The sequence below is a fragment of the Scyliorhinus canicula genome, chromosome 15 (assembly GCF_902713615.1).
Source record: "Scyliorhinus canicula chromosome 15, sScyCan1.1, whole genome shotgun sequence".
Taxonomy (NCBI): Eukaryota; Metazoa; Chordata; class Chondrichthyes; order Carcharhiniformes; family Scyliorhinidae; genus Scyliorhinus; species Scyliorhinus canicula.
In genome coordinates this window covers 70,941,460-70,956,522 of record NC_052160.1, presented here as the reverse complement: position 1 = coordinate 70,956,522, position 15,063 = coordinate 70,941,460, and the positions used below count along the sequence as shown (strand labels likewise).

The window sequence follows — 15,063 nt, the reverse complement described above, 5'->3', positions numbered from 1 at the left end:
CTTTTGTCCTCGATTAATCATAGATTATCATAGAATTTTGGACACTAAGGGCAATTTATCATGGCCAATCCACCCAACCTGCACATCTTTGGTCTGTGGGAGGAAACCGGAGCACCCGGAGGAAACCCACGCACACACTTTACCCTACATGCTGAATAGAACACATTGATGCCACTATCATGGCACCAGAGAATTTTGTGATTTGGCGTGTAACCAGCACGCACCACAATTTCAGCGCCAGAAGCGATTCCCTGCCCAATTTCCCGATTCTGGCGTCAGCCAACAAAGAATCCGGCCAATGGATTTTTCAAGGACAGTCAGCATGGATCTGTTATCGGAAGCTCGTGTCTGATTTACTTGGTTGAATTTTTTGAGGAACTATCAAGGATGATTGATGAGGGTAGTGCAGGGGATGTGATGTGCATGGATTGTAGAAAGGCTTTTGATATGGTCCCACATGGAAGACTGTTTAAAAAAGTAAAAGCCCATAGGATCCAGGGGAATGTAGCAAACCAAATACAAAATTGGCTCAATGCTAATATGGGCCAGGGTTTAGAGAACCTCAAAGTGTATCATGGAGTTCACCTGACCCACAACTTTTACTAGATTGTGGTATGGGGAGCATACGGCCCACTCTACAGGTGTAGTGCAGCAGACATTCAGCAGTATTTTATATTGTATAAACAAAACAATGTTTATTCTATGAACTCAAGTCAACCTTTTTAAAACATACAGTGAACATCTTAGCAACCATCAATTCAAATACAATCCCCAAATAATACAACATTCTAAGTAATACTTAAACTTTCCTTTTAATATCCATAAGACAACAAAAACCTTTTAACAGAAGCACATCCGGTTTAAATTCAATACTGAGAACAATTATCACTCTGAATTCACCAAATGATCAAGAGATAGTCTTTAGATTGCCAAGTGATCGAAATTATACCTTCTTTGACTGGCTTCAGCTCCAACACTAAAACAAAACCAAAAAACACAGATACACCCAAGCTTTTCTCAAAGCAAAACTAAAAGCTGACAGACAGCCCAGCTCCACCCACACTCTGACACCACTGATAAACACCCATTTCTTAAAGGAACCCTCACATGACAGTGCTCAGTGCTGGGTACTCTGCTTTTTGTGGTATATATTAATGATTTGGATATAAATGTAAAGGATATAGTCAAGAAATCAGCAAAAGGCACAAAAATTGGCTATGTTGATAATGAGGAGGATTTCTGTAGACTGCAGGAGGATATCAATGGACTGGTCAGATGGGCAAATAAGTGGAAAATGCAATTAAACCTGGGGAAATGTGAGGTGATGCATTTGGCGAGGACAAACTAGGCAAAGGATGACAATATAAATGAGAGGAGACTCAGAGGTATAGAGGAAGTGAGAGACCTTGGAGCGAATGTCCATAGATCCCTTAAGGTAACAGAACAGATTGATAACATTGTTAGGAAGCCATTTGGAATCTTTTCATTTATTAGCCCAGGTTTAGAATACTTAAGCAGGGAGATTGTGCTGGAATTATATAAAATACTAGTTAGGTTACAACTTGAGTACTGTGTGCAGTTTTGGTCTCCCCATTACAGAAAAGATTTCATTGCATTAGAGAGGGTTTAGGGATTTACGAGGTGTTAAGAATCCTACTGATATTACATACAAGAGTGTCTCAAAACCCCATAGTATACCTTGAAACACTGGTTCTTAGTGTCGAATTTTTGTTTGGAACAATGTGAGGAACCAGTCCAGTCAATGTGCAAACAATTAAAAATAATATTTATGAAAGTAAAAGAAAATTTTAAAAAATACGACAAAAGACTAACTCACACCATGACAACTAACTACATGAATAACTAAGCACGCCTCTTGTTCCCAAAACATACACACATTCCCTGAACTCATTGAGAAACCCCTTTCCCAAGCAACATCAAATTTTAGCAACTCTCAAGGTCAAATCCAGTTAATAGTTACCACACAATATCGCTAAGGTGACAAAGTCTCTTCCTGGTTCAGTGAAGGCACAAAACTGCGCCCGTTAGAGGAGAATATCTACAATCTGCCCTGGCTTTAAATGTTAGATGGCTCCATGGCTTGGATAATAGATGGAAGAGGCCTGTCTGACTGTTGACAGGAAACTAGCTGCCTTCCCTAATGCATGTGCTTGCAGTTGTATTGTTCAATCACTTTGCTTTTCTCCTCTGTGGACTCAGCTGTCCAGAAGGGTATGCTCAAGTTCCTTGCCTTTTGAAGTTGTAATTTGTATAACCATATTTTTGACATGATCAATGTCTCTTTTAAATTAAGAGGCATGAAGGGTAAAATGACCTCCTCAGTGCTCTATCATTCTGTGATTGTAGGATTTAAAGTGGGAGGGATAAATCCCGAGAAAGAGAAATATATAAACTGAGAATGCACAGGGATGTAAGCAAGGAATTAAGAGAAAAGTGTCGGAACAGGGAAACAGAGATTGAGATGTAACTTTACAAAGTTTTGACTTTGCATTTTGATCATAGCTCTTTTCTGCTTTTCTTTGAATGTAATTAGCAGTAACCCGAAGTCTGCTTTTAAATTATATGGCAGCAGTACAACGTTTTAGTCACAAATTTGATAAATAAACACGATGCAATCAGCCATAAACTCAAGGCTATGTGGAGCAAGACTAATACACTCACACAGTCAGGGAGTCAGCAGTGGTAACCAGGCAAGTGCTGGCTGATGTTGCAGGCCGTAAAACAGCTCAAGGGCCTGAGTCTGGATGTGGGCGGCCATTTCGCGCGCTTTTCCAGGGCTCCTGCGCATGCGCGCAACGACCAAGGGGACGGTGAGGCCGACGACCGCACTGCGCAAGTGCGCACATCGTTCAACCGCACCACGGAGCGTCCTGACGTCGGTGCCATGACGTGCAGCAGCTGTGGCTCCGGCCACTTAAAGCGGCAATGTCCCGCGAAATCTCAACGCTGTCTCCAGTGTGGAAGCTTGGCCACTACGCAGCCCTGTGCAGAACTGATCAACTGCCCAACACACAGTGATCCCATCCTCAGCGCAGGAACGTCCGGTCAGTACAGCAACCCGTGGCAGACTCCGACTCCGACATGGTTCCAGATCCGAGGGCCTCACAACCCCATTCCGGGTGGGCATCGTCACCAAGCATACAATGCTTTCCGCCAACAAGGTGAAACAACTCCCAGTGATGAGCATTGATCCGGACGATGAGTGATGTGCCACCCTTACGGTCAACAAGGCTCGCATACGCTTCAGGCTGGACACTGGCGCTTCAGCGAACCTCATCTTGAAGTCTGACCTTGATTCAATCCGTGTCATGCCGACCATTCTCCCACCGGCCTGCCAGCTTCTTGACTACAATGGCAATGCCACTGCTGCCAGTGACTCATGCCAGCTTGTGGTATCCCATCGCTCGTCCAAAGCAATCCTGCATTTTGAAATTGTAGGATCCAACAGAGCTTCCTTGCTTGGTGCTCAGGCCTGCAAAATCCTGAATCTTGTGTAGCGGGTTCACACCATGTCGCCCGCTGAGGCAACGGCCTCGCCAGATGTCAACTTCCAAACCCAATTAGATGACATCATAGCACAAACCACAGCGTCTTCGCAGGTATGGGCACACTCCGCTACCGATACAAGATACTTCTGAAACCGAATGCCACACCTGTGGTTCATGCACCGCGTCAGGTGCCGGCACCCCTTAAGGACCGCCTCAAGCAGCAGCTGCAAGACCTCCAGGACCAGGGCGTCATTTCTAAGGTCACAGAACCCACAGACTGGGTTAGCTCCATTGTTTGTGTCAAAAAACTCCGCATTTGAATCGACTCCAAAGACTTGAACCGTAACATCATGAGGGAACATTACCCAATACCTAAACGGGAAGAGCTCACCAGAGAAATGGCTCACGCCAAGTTTTTCACAAAGCTGGATGCCTCCAAGGGGTTTTGGCAAATACAGCTGGACACGTCCAGTCGAAGGGGGTGCACATTTAACACCCCGTTTGGTTGTTACTGTTACAACCGAATGCCCTTTGGCATCATCTCCGCCTCGGAGGTGTTCCACCGAATAATGGAGCAAATGATGGAGGGCATCGAGGGGGTGCGAGTGTATGTCGATGACATCATTGTCTGGTCCACAACTCCTCAGGAGCACATCGATCGCCTCAAATGAGTGTTCCATAGGATCCACGAGCATGGCCTCTGACTCAACAGTGCCAAATGCTCGTTCGGTCAACCAGAAATAAAGTTCCTGGGTGACCATATTTCGCAGTTCGGTGTGCAGCCAGATGCAGACAAGGTGTCGGCGATCAACGCCATGAAGACCCCGGAAGACAAGAAGGCGGTCCTCCGCTTCTTAGGGATGGTCAACTTGCTTGGGAAGTTTATCCCCAACCTTTCATCACACACCAAAGCTCTCCGACATCTTGTTAAAAAGACAACCGACTTCCGCTCCCCGCTCATGAGCGGGATAGGCGTGAGCTCAGGGCGAAACTCACCAAGGCCCTGGTACTGGCATTTTTTGACCCTGCCAAGGAGACGAAGATCTCCACCGACGCAAGCCAGGCTGGCATTGGGGCAGTACTCCTCCAGCGGGACGCATCCTCCTCCTGGACCTCAGTCGCATATGCATCCAGAGCCATGACGCCCACTGAGCAACGATGTGCTCAAATTCAGAAACAATGCCTGGGCCTCCTCACAGGGATTGACAAGTTCCATGATTACATGTATGGACTCCCCAGATTCACAGTCGAGACGGACCACAGGCTATTGGTTCACATCATCCAGAAAGACCTCAATGACATGACACCATGCCTACAACGCATCCTCCTCAAACTCCGCCGCTACGATTTCAACCTGGTCTACACCCCAGGCAAGGAGCTCATTGTGGCCGACGCACTCTCTAGATCCATCACCACGCCGTGCGAGCAGTCGGACTTCGTCCGTCAGATCGACGCTCATGTGAAGTTTTGTGCATCCAACTTTCCGGCCACTGACGAAAGGGTCGTACAGATTTGTCAGGAGAAGGCCAGGGATCCTTTACTCCAGTGGGTCATGCGCCATCTCACAGATGGTTGGCAATAGGGGCAGTGCCCACAGTTCTACAATATAAAAGACGATTTGGCGGTGGTGGATGGCATACTAATGAAACTGGACAGGATAGTAATCCCACAGAGCATGCACAAGCTGGTCCTCGGCCAAATCCACAAAGGTCACCTGGGAGTCGAAAAGTGTCGCCGTCAAGCCTGAGAGGCAGTATATTGGCCTGGCATCAATCAGGACATCGCCAACACTGTCCTCAATTGCCCAACGTGCCAAAGGTTCCAGCCGGCTCAGCCGAAAGAGACTTTGCAGCCACATGAACTGGTGTCCTCCCCATGGACCAAAGTTGGTATTGACCTCTTTCAAGCAAAGGGCCGAGACTATGTCCTCCTCGTGGACTATTTTTCTAACTACTCCGAGGTGGTCAGACTGACTGACCTCATATCAGCAACAGTCATCAAGGCGTGCAAAGAGACTTCCGCCCGTCATGGTATTCCTCTAACCGTCATGACTGATAATGGCCCGTGGTTCGTCAGCCAGGAGAGGACGGATTTTGTCCGGCAGTACAATTTTACGCACGTCACTTCAAGCCCCCACTACCCCCAGTCAAATGGGAGAGCTGAAAAGGGGGTCCACATTGTAAAAAGACTTGTGCAAAGCTGCTGACTCGGGTTCAGATTTTAACCTGGCGCTGTTAGCCTACAGGGCGACTTCTTTGTCCACTGACCTTGTCCCCAGCACAGCTGCTAATGAACCGCACACTACGGACGACGGTGCCGGCAATCCACATCCCGGACTTTGACAATTTTCCGGTCCTGCAGATGATGTAACAGTCTCGGGCCCAATGCAAGTCGGTGTACGCGCCCACGCCACAGATCTCCCTGATCTGGTCCCTGCTGACCGAGTTCGTGTTCAGCTACCTGACGGTGGCTGGTCTGCCACAGCTGTGGTGGTCAAGCAAGTGGCCCCGAGATCATACCTCGTTCGCATGCATGATGGCTCCTTTCTTCGGCATAACAGGCGCCACCTGACCCGCCTCGCCTGCTGGTTCCCCAGGACGCGCCCTTCCACGAGGCCACCGTTCTGCCAGTTCTTTTACCGCCCTCTACATTGGAGGCAGCTCCATCCATTCCAGTGCAGGCGGCCCCTGACCCACCCTTGAGGCGTTCAACCAGAATTTGTCGCCACTATTCACACACTCACTATTTATTGACCTATACACATTTTTTTAATTGTGAAAAAAAAAGGTGGGGATGTCATAATATACAGACAAGTATATGATGGTGCACAGACAGGCATTGATTGACACACAGGATGACCAATTAACACACAGATCACAGCAACCAATCACCAGACAGGACACGACCACTATAAAGCCAGAGGGCACTAGTTTTCCCGCTCTCTTGAGATCCAGCCTCTGAGACAGTCAGAGCCCATGAGAAACAACTAGAACATACACCATGTGGTAGTAAGATAGTCTGGTCAGGTTAGCCTCAGGTCTCCAGTCAACTCAGCATAGTGTCAACCCACAGTTAAAGCATGTATGATAGTTAACTGTTCAATAAAATAGAGTTGCATTTCTTCAAGTGTTGGAAGCCTGTCTCTCTTACTGCTGCAGTAAACGCAGTCCTCGCAGACTTACCCAACACATCATTACCGTGCTGCCCCACATGACGCTGTGACTAGGACACCACCCTCAGGGTCTGCAGCACATCAGCCAGTGACTGCGCCATTTCCGCCTCGGCCTGTGCCACATTGGCCTGCACTTGGGCAATGCCATCGATTGTGACAGGGCCACGCTAAGGAGTGCCACTGCAATGTCCAGGTGGCCCTGACACATGGCTGCCGATGACATGGCAGCATTGTCCTCGTCTCGGCTACCGCTCGCACAGAGTGCCCCTGGCCTTGGACATCTTAACCCATGGCCAATACATTCCCCCCCCCCCTTCCAAGACTTCCACCACGGATGGAACCCATGCAGTGTTGGCTTGGTTGGCACGTATGATCGGCACCACCTCCTGCTCCTGCAAACGTTTGGATTTCTCCAAATGCATCTGCAGGTGCTGGATGCTCGCCGACAACCCCTCGTACAGTCCCTGGCTGTACGATTGTGTCTCCATGATTGATGGGACCGCCCTTTCCAGAAGCCCAAATCCCACCTGGATGGCAGCTAGTCCCTGGGGTTGGTCCGCCCTCTGACCGTCCGCCCCCTCTGGGGTTCCTACCTCCACCTGATGCACTGGAGCATGTGTGTGATGCGCACCAGAGAGTGTCCAGGAGCCTCTTCACTAAGGTGCCCAGCCAACATGAGTGCCTTGGGAATGGTGGAGGGTGTTGGAGACAGCTGTGATGGGAAGTCAATCTCGTCCCCAGACTGATGCTCCGGGTGTCTCTGATTGCGGGTCAAGCACTCCGATCATGTCCGCATCCTGCTCCTCCTCGCTCCTCTCCTGGGGCTGGGGTTGTGGTTGGGGTCGGGGGACACCAGAAGAGTCTTTGTCATTGCCATGTGATCCTGTAATACGCAAGACATGACATATGATTGGACAGATGATAGTAGGGGTAGAGGGTGGTGGTGGATGGTGTTAAGTAATGAGTTAACAGACATTCCAATTAGTTGTCTCATTTATATTAAACATCCAATAAATGACACTGATATGTAAAGGGGCTTCAGGTGACCTTTGAGTCAGGTGATGTGATGATAGAGTTCGTCGAACAGATGGGGCAGTGTGGAAGGGTTAATGTGGGGTGGAGGACGGTGCGGGGGGGCGGTTTAGGGTGGTTTTGCAGCAATGGAGACAGCTTGTCAATGGTTGGTGGTGGGATCTCCTGGTCCTGACAACGGGGTTTCCCATTGTATGCACCCCCTGCCACCGGAGAATTGGCAGGACCAGACGATCCAGGTAGCGGAAACAGGCCGAATGTTCTGGCCTCTGTGAATAATCAGGGTATCTCTGACAACAGCTTCCAGATTTCCCTTCTTCAGTGTGCATATGCAGACATCGTTGTTAGATTTACCCTAGGGCAGTGAGCACTCGCAAACTCTGAATCATTATATCTCTATTCATTTTTAACAAAATATTGTGGTGCCATATTTTAGCAGATTTGTTCAGCCATTTCCTCGAATGAGTTCATGAGTGAGTTACAATGTTAAAGGGATTTCATACCAGCAGTTTCTTGGTTAAATAGTTTATTTATTTATTTTTCATCTGAAACCGAACCTTGAGGCGGCACAGTGGCATAGTGGTTAGCACTGCTGCCTCACAGCTCCAGGGACCCAGGTTCAATTCCGGCCTCGGATGACTCTCTGTGGAGTTTTCACTTTCTCCCCGTGTCTGCATGGGTTTCCTCCGGGTGCTCTGGTTTCCTCCCACATTCCAAAGAAGTGCAGGTTAGGTGGATTGGCCATGTGAAATTGCCCCCAAGTGTCCAAACGGTTAGCTGGTGTTACTGGGTAATGGTTGAGGCATGGGCTTGGGTAGGGTGCTCTTTCCAAGGGCTGATGTAAACTCAATGGGTTGTATGCCCACCTTCTGCACTGTAAATTCGATGATTCTTTGATGCAGATCCTACAGCCTGGGTGTGTGAAAATAAGCACTTTAGAAAAATCCATTATTCTCTTGTGGCACAATATATACCTGTCGATGGTTCTAACATTTTTTCATCTCCTTGGTAATCATCCAGGGAATCTACAATTGCAAGCGATGAATGTCTCTCCAGCACCAATGCAAGCTCAGTTCCAGCAAGGACCATGGCAGCCATCAAATGTGATCATAAATCAACCCGGTGCCCCAGCCCCAGTGCCAGTGCCTATAATTGTACAACAGCCAGTACAACCTGTGTTTGCTGCTGCATCTTTTACTGACCGTCCTGCTCGCACAGTTTGCCCAAACCCCAGCTGTGGGTAAGAATTTATGACTCAGCTCACCTACAAAGTAGGTCTCCTGGGTTGGATCATTTTTGGGACAATGATATTCTTCGGGTAAGTGCTTTTAATTTTTTTTCATAGCTTATGCAATTTATTCTTTGTGAATGGGTTTAAAGGCTATCTTCAATCAATTAATCACATTAATGATTGAGATGATGGAAAAAAATGTAATATCTCCAAATTTGCAGATGACACCAAGTTTGGTGGGAGGGTGAGCTGTGAGGAGGATGCAGAGATCTGTCAGTGAAATTTGTACAAGTTGGGCGAGTGGATAAATGAATGGCAGATAGAATAGAACAGTACAACACAGAACAGGCCCTTCGGCCCTCGATGTTGTGCCAAGCCATGATCACCCTACTCAAACCCACGTATCCACCCTATACCCGTAACCCAACAACCCCCCCCCCCCCCCCTTAACCTTACTTTTTAGGACACTACGGGCAATTTAGCATGGCCAATCCACCTAACCCGCACATCTTTGGACTGTGGGAGGAAACCAGAGCACCCGGAGGAAACCCACGCACACACGGGGAGGACGTGCAGACTCCACACAGACAGTGACCCAGCCAGGAATCGAACCTGGGACCCTGGAGCTGTGAAGCATTTATGCTAACCACCATGCTACCGTGCTGCCCGTGCTGCATTATAATTTGGATAAATGTGAAGTTATCCAATTTGGTAGCAAAAGCGAGAAGGCAGACTATTATCTGAATGGCCATAAATTAGGAGATGGGAATGTGCTTCGAGACCTCGGTGTCCATGGACACCAGTCACTGAAGGTAAGCATACAGGTACAGCAGGCTGTAAAGAAGGCAAATGGTATGTTGGCCTCCATTACAAGAAGATTTGAGTACAGGAGCAGGGATGTCTTGCTATAATTATTCAGGGCCTTGCTGAGGACACATCTGGAATATTGTTTTGGTCTCAGTATCTGAGGAAGGATGTTCTTACTGTGGAGGGAGTGCAGCAAAGGTTTACCAGACTGATTCTTGGGATGGCAGGACTGACATATCAGGAGAGATTGAATTGGTCAAGATTGTGTTCACTGGACTTCAGAAACCTATAAAATTCTGACAGAACCAGACACGGTAGATGCAGGAATGATGGTGGGTGTGTCCAGAACCAGGGATCACACTCTGAGGATACGGGGTGGACTATTTAGGACAGAGATGAGGAGAAATATCTTCACCCAGAGAGTGGTTGGCCTGTGGAATTCATTAGGAAGTAGTTGAGGCCAAAATACTGAGGGCTGGATTCTCCATTTGGGAGAATATGGACAGGATTCTCTCAGCCCTGCGCTGGGCCAGAAAATCCCCGCGAATGGGCCATGCTGCCCTGATGACGGCATGCGATTCTCCACAGAGTTGAGAATCAGCGCCATTGACGGCGGCTTGGTTGGCACAGCGCCAGTCGCAGGCCGCTTTACGCGGCCGGCCTGCCGATTTGCTGGCCCGAATGGGCCGAACGGCTGTAAGAAAAGAGCAGTGTCCCGCCGGCATCATCCTAACCTGCTCTGGGGTGGCGGGACCTCTGTGTGTAAGGTTCGGATGGCGGCCTTTGCGGAGGTGGGGTGGGTCCAACCACGGAGGGGGGCCTCCGATGTGGCCTGGCCCGGGATTGGGGCCCACCAATTGCCAGGCCAGCCTCTGTGGCTGGGGGCCTCCTTTCCTACGTGTCGGCCCCTGTAGTCCTCCACCATGTTGCGTTGGGGCCAGCTCGATGAAGGAGGCCACTGCCCATGTCCCCATTGGCGCCGGCTCAACTGTGCATGTGCAGATCCCGTGGTGTACAGTTCACGCCGGGATCTGCAGCTGGTGAGGCGTGAACCACTCCAGTCCCGTACTGGCCCCCTGTAGGGGGCCCGTTCACGCCGTCGTAAAATGTGATGGCGTTTAAGACTGCGTAGACACTCTGCCATCCCAGCAGTCGGCTAATGGGGCTTCCCATTGTGGGCTCCGCCACACTGTCGAGAAATCCATGGGCGCGAGTGCCCTGCCGGCGAAGCGGACGATCCCACCGACAAGAGTTCTCCCACCGGAACTGAGTTGCATCAGTTTTACGACCCACTTGCAGTTGTAAAACGGGATGCAATTCAGTATTCCACTCCATGCAAATTTATGCATTGTATGGAATATGAGGGATTCCCAGGGAATCTCGCTATCAGGCCGCCATCTTGAGAGGCAGCCAGATGCCGATGTTGCAGGCCCACAAGCCCCCCGCACTGCAAATCAGCCCCAATCCTCCCAACCCATTCTGCAAATCAACCCAGACCACCCCTGCACTGCAAATCAACCCCCTCAACACACCACAAATTGGCCTCTAATCCCCGCACATGGGCACCCCTGTAACAGGAGGACCTCCCACAAGGCCTCCCTGCTTAAAGCAACCTCCTCCACAGACACCCCCTAACCATAAAAAGGACCCCATCTGAAAGCTAAAGAGCAGTCTAGACGGGGCTGTGGGGAGCATTATAGCTGTAATACTTACCTTGCAGCTTCATATGTCCATTCTTCGAGGGAGAGTAGCTGTGCCTGCATCTGGTTCCCACAGATCCACTACTGCAAGCCATTCATAGCTTTTGAGTAGTTGTCTGTGATTGACAGCTTGTAAAACTATCTGCAGCTTTGATCCATTCATATCCTTTCAAGCTTCAGTGGCCTAAGTGGTGAAACTCCAATATTTGCAAACATTGACCACGTTGGGCAGCATGGTAGCACAAGTGGATAGCACTGTGGCTTCACAACGCCAGGGTCCCAGGTTCGATTCCCCGCTGGGTCACTGTCTGTGCGGAGTCTGCATGTTGTCTGTGTGGGTTTCCTCCGGGTGCTCCGGTTTCCTCCCACAGTCCAAAGACATGCAGGTTAGGTGGATTGGCCATGCTAAATTGCCCTTAGTGTCCAAAAAAAAGGGAAAGTGGGAGTTACTGGGTTACAAGAAGGAAGGAGCAGTGCTCTGAAAGCCAGTGATTCGAACAAACCTGTTGGATTTTAACCTGATGTTGTAAGACTTCTTACTGTGCTCACCCCAGTCCAACAAGAGGGTTTAATGATCACTGGAATGGTGGCTGATGTCAGTGATATCTGAAGTGCAGTGATCATTTAATAAAAAATATTTTTATTCGCATTTTTCATATTTATAAACAATCGTGTATATATACTGTAGTAATCCACGGGAGGCAGGAGTTCCGTCACCACACCAATATTTATTTACAATAACGATATTACAGGAGCAGCTACAAACAGTGCTGCTAGCAGTCCAGTCAACTAAAGACTGGCTCACAAAGCCTACACAGGAGATTATATGGGCCCCCTCAATGAGCTATCATTGAGGGAACTCATACTCCAATTGGCCAACCAATAAAGCTAATTGGAGTTCATTACACCCCCCCCCCCCCCCCCCCCCCCACCCAAGGTCCGAGGAATTCCTGCCAGCTGGCATTCCTCTGAGCTTCTTCCTGCTCCTCATGTCTGGGTCTGTCACCTCTGTGTCGTCCGCCGGGTCGTTCTCCGAAGTGGGCGGGGTGTACCTTATAGGTGCCCGTCTTTTCCTTGATGACCTCCTTGGAAGTTGTTCTTCCTCCGCCTTGGGAGAGGTGTCGCGGCGGCCTCGTCGAACGTGCCCATCTCCGACTCTGACGACTGGATGACGGGGTCTGGAGAAATTGCTATCCCAGCTTTAGGCGGTCCTGCTTCGCCCGCCTCCAGGTGTGGTTCCGCTGCCCTTATTTGGTCTACGTGTTTCTTCAGCACCTTGCCTCCTATTGAAACCTCATAGGATATGGGCCCTGTTTGGGACTCTACCGTGCCTTTGACCCACGTTGGTCCATTCCCATAATTCTTGACCCAGACCGGTGCCCCCAACTGGAAATGTCTCTGCTGCCGACTATTATCATGCCCCCTGCGTTGGGCCTCCTGTTGTTTCTCCACTTTCCCCGCTAAATTTGGGAAAAGGAGACTCGGCCTCGTTCGCAGCCGCCTTCCCATTAAGAGTTCAGCTGGCGGTATGCCCTTGTGGAATGCGGTGTGGTCCTGTAATCAAACAGCCAGCGGGAGAGCTTTATGTCCATTGACGCTGCCGGCTGCTTCTTGAGTCCCGCTTTAAGTGTCTGGACCGCTCTCTCTGCCAGGCCGTTGGTCGCTGGATGGTAAGGGGCCGTTTTGATGTGACGGATTCCGTTTTCCTTCAGGAATTTTCCAAATTCCCCACTTGTGTATGCCGTTCCGTTGTCCGACACCAATACCTCCGGAAGTCCATGTGTTGCAAACGAGGCCCTGAGCTTTTCAATTGTCGATGCTGTGCTTGCCGTGTTTACCCGGTGGACGTCCAACCATTTGGAGTGGGCGTCCACTATCACCAAAAACATTGAGCCCATGAAAGGCCCGGCGTGGTCAATATGCAGGCGGGTCCACAGTCTGCCTGGCCATTCCCACGGGTGCAATGGCGCCGCTGGTGGCACTCTTTGTCCCTGTTGGCACTCCTGGCACCGATGTACCAAGGCTGCTATGTGTGTGTCCAAACCTGGCCACCAAACATAGCTTCGAGCTAGCATCTTCATTTTAGACACCCCTGGGTGTCCGTGATGTAACTCGGTTAAGATTGTCTGACGGCCCTGAGCTGGGACTATTACCTGGGCTCCCCATAATAGGATACCGTCTTCTACGGTTATTTGGTCCCTTCTGCTCCAGTATGGGTGCATCTGGGGCTCCACTAGTCTTTCCAATTCCCCTGTTAGCAGTAAATGCTTCATCTTGGCTAAAACTGGGTCTTTTTGCGTCCATAACCGAATAGGTTGTGCGTCTACTGGTAGGGTGTCCAAAAAATTTAGAGTCATTACTGTCTCCTCTACTTTTGGTATTTGCGGCGGAGTGGCCGGGAGGGGAAATCTGCTCAAAGCATCTGCATTTGCTACTCGCGTTCCCGGTCTGTGCTCCAGAACGTATCTATACGCCGCCAGTAGCAATACTCAGCGTTGGATTCTAGCTGATGTAATCGGAGGTATTGACTTGTCTTCTTTTAATAACCCTAATAACGGCTTATGGTCCGTCACTGTGGTGAATTTCTGCCCGTACAGATACTGGTGAAATTTTTTCACCGCCAGTCCTTCCTTCTCGATTTGGGTGTACTGCCTCTCAGCCATCGCCAAGGTCCTCGAAGCATAGGCTATTGGCCATTCTTCCCCATTCCTTCCTCTATAGGCTAAGATGGCTCCTACCCCATAGGGGGATGCATCACAAGTGACCACCAACTCCTTCCTTGGGTCATAATGCTCTCGGACATTTTCGGATGACAGCTGTTCCCTAATGTCCCTAAATGCTCGGTTTTGGCGGGCGGACCATTTCCATTCTTGCCCCTTTTTTAGTAGCTGGTGGAGGGGTTCTAGGATGGACGCCCAATTTCAATAAATTTTCCATAATAGGTTACCAACCCTAGAAATGATCGTAACCCCTGGACCGTGGTGGGAGCTGGGGCTTCTTTTATTGCCCTTACTCTGTCTTCTAATGGGTGTAAGCCTGACTCGTCTACTTTATATCCCAGGTACGTCACTGGTGGGGCCAGAATAACACATTTTTCCCTTTTTAGCCGTACGCCTGCCTTTGCGAAACGCCTGAGCACTTCCTCCAGGTTCCTTACGTGTTCCCTGTTTGTCCTATCTGTGATTAAGACATCATCCAAATAAATCGCCACCTGCGGTAGTCCTTGCAGTATATTTTCCATCGTACGCTGGAATATAACGCAGGCTGATGACACTCCAAAAGGTAGCCTAATATAACGAAAAAGGCCCTTCAGGGTGTTGATCGTAGCGAACTTCTGGGAGTCCTTGTCCAGTTTTAGGCGTGGCTCATGTCCAGTTTCGTGAACAAAAGCCCACCTGCCATTTTGGCATATAGGTCATCTATTTTCGGGATTGGATATTTGTCCAGCAGTGCGTATTTGTTTACCGTCCATTTGAAATCTCCACAGAGACGTATCGAGCCGTCTGGCTTCAAAATTGGTACCACCGGCGCTGCCCATTCCGAGAACTGTACTGGTCTGATAATGCCGTCGCGCCGTAACCTTTCTATTTCGACCTCTACTTTCTTCCTTAA

The 15,063-nt window shown here is 49.4% G+C and overlaps 1 long non-coding RNA gene across 1 annotated transcript in view; it reads left to right on the top strand.

Annotated features, from left to right (window-relative positions):
- Window positions 1-15,063, top strand: part of LOC119979027 — a 35,659-nt gene that overhangs the window by 14,693 nt on the left and 5,903 nt on the right. The window contains exon 2 of the long non-coding RNA XR_005463621.1: window positions 8,734-9,031. This is a non-coding gene — a long non-coding RNA (uncharacterized LOC119979027). The remainder of the gene's footprint in view (window positions 1-8,733; window positions 9,032-15,063) is intronic.